This window comes from Pinus tabuliformis, chromosome J (genome assembly GCF_031772625.1).
Source record: "Pinus tabuliformis cultivar Carrire ecotype Pingquan chromosome J, CPIR1, whole genome shotgun sequence".
In the NCBI taxonomy this organism is placed as follows: domain Eukaryota; kingdom Viridiplantae; phylum Streptophyta; class Pinopsida; order Pinales; family Pinaceae; genus Pinus; species Pinus tabuliformis.
The window spans coordinates 1,485,730,060-1,485,736,059 of NC_142295.1; positions in this window are offsets into that span (position 1 = coordinate 1,485,730,060).

Consider the following 6,000-nt stretch of genomic DNA (forward strand, 5'->3'; position numbering starts at 1 on the left):
TGACTTGCTGGCTAGCCGTCTTGAACTCTTTGTTGGATATGTTTGCGTCATCTATAATCCATTTCACCATGTCAATGTAGGGGAGTATCTTCGGCCTTGCAACAATGCGATGTAGAAACGAGCATGCAAGTTCAGTTAGAGATGCTTCAGAGGAGCCACGTCCATCCTCTGTAACTGTAACCTCCATAATTCTTGGCTTTTCATCCTCCAACAACTGATACACAACTTCCCACATAGATATCCCTGCGTCCTGACTACAGGTAGTGTCTGCGAATAATGGGGCCATTTCTGTCTTCTCAGACGCAGGAGCCTTGTCTTTCTTCCCCATTTCTTCGTGTATTACACTCTATGTGTTCTTCCTGAGAATTTGCAAGAAGAGAGAAAAAATATGGTAAGATGATAGTGAATACAGGAATAATCAATAGAAAAATGAAAATAAGGTGACAAGAGATCTTTAATTCTAAATCATATCAAAAGATATTAACTTGCGTCAAATGGTCCTTTACACCAATCTGAATCATTTTTAATAAATGACCACTAATGGACCGTTATGGTAAACTTTAATGTTCATAACTTTGCATAGAACGTCGGAAAGTATTGTCCTAGAATCCTGAGCCCTTCGAATTGCGATAAAAGTGATTTTGCGATTTGCTTTGCAATATTACAAATCGCTATATCTCAAAAACCTGCTTTCTTTAAAAACCATTGTTATGTTGAGCCGCTGCGATATGTGATTTGTGAGATGCTATCACATTTCACGATATTTGGTTATGTTACACAAAGTAGTGCTGTGGTATTGGATTTTGTGATGCGATCTGGTTGTAGGCTTCATGATCTCGCATTCTCATGGATTGCATTTTCGAGGAGTTACTTTTATAAGGGATGTCCGCTGTAACCTTTTGCGATGCGAGAATAAACTTTTCTAAAGCGGGTTTTTCATGGTTTTTATATATTCAAGACTTACCGCTATAAAGTTTTTCTCAGGTCTTATGGTCATGTAGCACTTTTTATAAGAAAATTCATAGTTTGTGAAGTTTTGTGCGCTTGGAGTATGAAAAGGTAAATTTCCATGTTTTAGCAAGTTCCACTTTGACATCTTGTTTTATTCTAAAAACAAAAAGGCAACATTAAATGCTAAGTTTGATATTTTTGGAAGGGTCCCCATTTATTAATGTTATTACTAACACTAATAAAAGGGGGGTTGTTGATGGTGTCAACAATTGGCGATTCACTTGAAAGAATCAGTTATCTCTGATGTTTTTTTTTGAATTTTCTAAAACTTCCAAAATAGAAATGGTTTTGAAAATGAAACTTCATTGTAGAAATCTAAGGTAAATAGTGCTATTTATTAATAACAACATTTTTCTCTAACTATCTTTATTCTGATTATCTTCTTCCCAGAGTTAGTTATTTTACTCACATCAGTAATTACTTGGTTGTAAAAATAAAAACAAAGACATCTCTTTAGATCAGTTTAGGTGTACTCATTTGTCGTAGGTATAGCCTCTGCTGCCAGTAGGCGTTCATAGCCTCGACAGGGTTACTTATTACCCAACAATGATCCAGTGTCCCACTTGAGAAGCATGCAATTTTCAAAGATAAATCCTCATATACACATTGCTTTTTCTGTTCTTATTTTATTTCTTAAAGAAAAATGTCTTGGTTTGGTGGTCAAAATTGACAGTGCCATTCAATTGATTTATAACTTAATTGAACAAGCTGGCTCATGATGATACCCCTTGTCTTTTGATTGAAACAATCTCGAGCCATTACCCTGTTTTGATATGCAGTATGGCGATGTCAGTTAGTTATAATCTTTATGATCATGATAAGCCGGCTCTTGATGAGACCTCTTATTCTTTAAGTTTAAAGTGCATAGTTGGATTACCCTTTGAATCTTGCGATTTCCTAAAGTGGGGGGGGGAGTCATTGGTTCCTTAAGAATTCTTCTGGGCAACAATTGTAGAGTTTAAAGATAGATTTTCCACAAAGAATCTTTGTTTTGTTATTGATACATTTTACGACTGATATAAGGAAAACTTCTTCCTAAGGTGGATTCTAATCAAAATTTATATAGTTGAAACAAAAGAATAGGAATTTTTTTTCAAAATGATAGCACTTGACCCTATGTTTAAAAAATGAAGATTAATTTCCTTAATCACTCCCACTTATACAAGCGAAAAACAAAATTGACATGAGAAACTATTATTTTCATGGAAACCAAAAAGTGAACATTATCAACCTCTTTAATTATCAAAATAAAACTAAACTAGACTATAATATACAGAAAATAGAAGAGATCATCTTCTATGGGAAATATTTTTTGAGGATCTGTCCATTAACAGGTAAAGATTCTCTTTTCCTTGCTAAATATTGTAACATGAAAGTTGATGGACCAATGAGTTCGACAATCTGGAATGGTCCAAGACACATATGTTGGCATTTAGTATGCATGCATTTCTCTTCATGGGATTTATCCCATTTTAATTCTAAGTCTCCAAGCTGAAAATCTTTTCTAGATACTAAGTTTGAATCAAAAGAAGCCTTTACTAATTGTTGATGATGCACATGGGTAACTATGGCCTTTCTCGTTCCTCTTCAAGCTTAAGGATCTGCAGTTGTCTTAATTGCAAGGATGAGGAAGGGGTTTCTTCAATGAATTGAACTAAGGCTAAAGAAGGAATAGCTAGATTTGTTGGTAGCACCACTTCTTTCCCATAAACTAAATTAAAAGGAGAAGTGCCAATAGAAGTTTTTTGAGTTATTCGATCTGCCCAAAGAGCATACATTAAAGACTTATGCCAGTTTCTATGATTTTGATCAATAGTCTGTTTGATGATTCTAATAAGGTTTTTGTTTGTTGATTCAGCCAACCCATTTCCTTGCGGATAATAATTAACAGAATATTTAAGTTTAAAACCTCTTTTGAGCACAAATTCAGTCATAACATTACCTGAAAAATATGATGCATTATCAAATATTAAAGCAGAAGGTAAGCCAAACCTAGTGATTATGAATTGATCTATAAATTCGATGATACTCTCAGAGTTGGTTGTCTTGAGTGGAATTGCTTCTACCCATTTGGTAAAATAATCAATAGCTGTAAGGATGTATTTATGCTATTTAGAAGAGTGAGGAACGATCTCACCTATTATATATAATCCCCACTGTTCAAATGGTTGATCGATGTTGACTAGCTGTAATGGCAACAATGGCTTCCTCTGTCCTCCAGTAGCAGTTTGACAAATCTAACATCTTCTTACATAGCTATGTGCATCCTTAAATAAAGTTGGCTAGTAGTAGCCTGTGTGGAGGATTTTATGTGCTGTCGCATCTACTGTGTAGTGTCCGCTCGATGGTCCGTCATGAAGTTCCTGCAATACTTTTTCTACTTCAAATTTATCAAGGCATCTAAGGAGAACAGAATCATAATTCATCCTCAAGAGTACATCATTTACAATTTGATATTGTTTAGCTTTTAGCCTTAGGGCTCTTTTCTTTGTATGATTCAAATGTGGAGGAGCATATCCATTTTTTTAGTAGAACATGTTATCAGCATACCTTGATTCAGCATTGTTTAGGCTTACCTCGTACACTTGTACCTCATTGTCTGGAGACTGTGTTTCTGATATGTGTGATGCTTCAGCCAACATCCTGCAAAAACTATGAACTTTTACATTATTTGCTGGTTTAATTTCAACATTATATTCTTGCAGGACTATGACCCAATTTGTCCTTTTTTTCCCACATCTTTCTGTACCAAAAGATTTCTTACCGTTGGAAATGGTACTATTATTCTGGTATGAGTCTTGACCAGGAAGGGTCTGAAGTGGTTGATTGCTTTGAAAACAACATAAGCTTGTTTCTCAACATCGGAGTAATTTAATTAAGCTCCTTGCAAGTTTGAACTGAAAAAGGCAACTGGGGCTTCGGCTTTATCTTGATTCACTTGTGTAAGTATGGTAGCATATGATTTCTTAGAGGCGAATGTATGTAAAGTGAAAGGATCCGAAAAGTTTGGAGTTGCTAGAGATGAGGCATTTATAATCGCTTGTTTTATCAAGCCAAACGCTTCATGTTATACATGACCCATTTGAAGAGAGAGTTTTTTTTTTTTTTTATCATGGCTTGGAGAGGTGACACAATTCGTGAGAATTTAGGGACAAATCTTTTAACAAAATTGATCTGACCAAGGAAATACTGCATTGCTTTTTTGTTATGGGGTAAAGATATCTCAGAAATTTCCTTAATCCTATCTAGGTCAATATGGATTCTAGATTTAGACACTATGAATCCAAGAAGATTTCCTTCACTTAATGCAAAAAAAGTTTTTTTTGGATTAAGTGAGATTCCATATCTTTGACATCGTTGGAAGATCGTCTCTGAGGTGATTACTGTGTTTTTTAGAATACATTGTTATGTCATCTAAATAAATTACCATTGACCTATTCACTAGTCCTTTAGACGCAATGTCCATGGCCCTTTAAAACGTGGCACCGAAATAAATCTAACCAAATGGCATCTTTTGATACGCGTAAGTGCCCCATTTCATTCTAAATGTAGTTTTTAATTGATCATCCGGGTGGACCAAGATTTGATTATACCCCGAGAAGCCATCTAAAAAGGACATCAGTTCAGACCCTGCGACTGATTGTAATATCTGTTCCATAGGGGGCAGTGGAAAATTATCCTTTTGGCAAGCTTTATTGAGGTTTGAAAGTCAATACAAATCCGGATATCACCATTTTTCTTTCTGACTGGGACCAAGTTGGAGACCCATCTAGAATGCCTAATAGGAAAAATAATCTTGGCTTTTAGTAATTTGTTCAACTCAGATTTAATCTGGTTTTCCAAATTAGGATGGATTTTCCTCAATTTCTGCTGGACAGGCTTTTCATCAACGATCATCGGGATTGTATGCTGTATAATCGAAGTGTCGTAAGTTTTAAGATCATCGTAATTCCAGGAAAAGACACTCTTGTATTATTTTAGCAGTTGAATGAAAGTTGATTTTTCCTCAGGTGTTAGGCCAAGACGTAGGTTGATGTTCTGTGGTTTTATGTTAGTCCGTAAATTCACTAATTCATATCTCAGAGTTGAACTCTGAAGTTTTGAATTGGTGGATCATTTGAATCTATCCTTTAGGTCATATAGATCCTCTAACTTGACTATGGATTTTGGTATAACATTATTGTTGTTTCCTTGTTCCAGCGGCTTGTCATGTTGGTCTTCATCAATTATTTGATTATTGTAAGAGCCTTCTAAACTCAGAAAACTCACAATATCAGGGTCATTGTTGAAAACTCTCCAATTGGTAATGTTATCACGAATGGAGGGTCTAAAGATTAATTCAATCGAGAATATTTCTGGGCTATAATCCTTTGATGGAATAAGATTGGAAGCAACATTAGCAAGGAGATCAGCACTAGCGTTTTGGCTTCCTGGAATGGATGAAATATTAAATGCTATAAAGCGTGAAGTCAGGTCTTGTACTAAAAATTGATAGTGCTTCAAGTGCCCTGACAGACAATGTATAGTATTTCTTACCTATTTAATAATAATCTCAGAGTCTCCAAATAATTGCAGGTATTTGATATTAAGCCCAATTGCCTTGTATAACCCTTGAACTAACACTTCATATTGAGCAGTATTGTTCGTGCAACTTGAGTCTACATGTTAGCATGGTTTTCTCTCCTTTTGGGCTAAATAATATACAACCTGCTCCTGCTCCATCATTAGACATAGAAACATCAAAAAATAATTTCCAAAACAAAGCTTTATTTACAGGCCTATCTACAAAACCAATGCATCTAGAAGTGTCCATTTGAGAGAAATTTTCTATCTAAGATAAAACAAAATTTTCAAAAAAAAGTGAAGTATAATTGTTGGAATTCCCTAAGAACGAATCAACAAAATAGTTTCCAAATACATTGTTACTACATGCTACAGGCTCGTTTTCTCCTTATAACTTAGTAACTATATACTTTTGGTGTCTTTTTT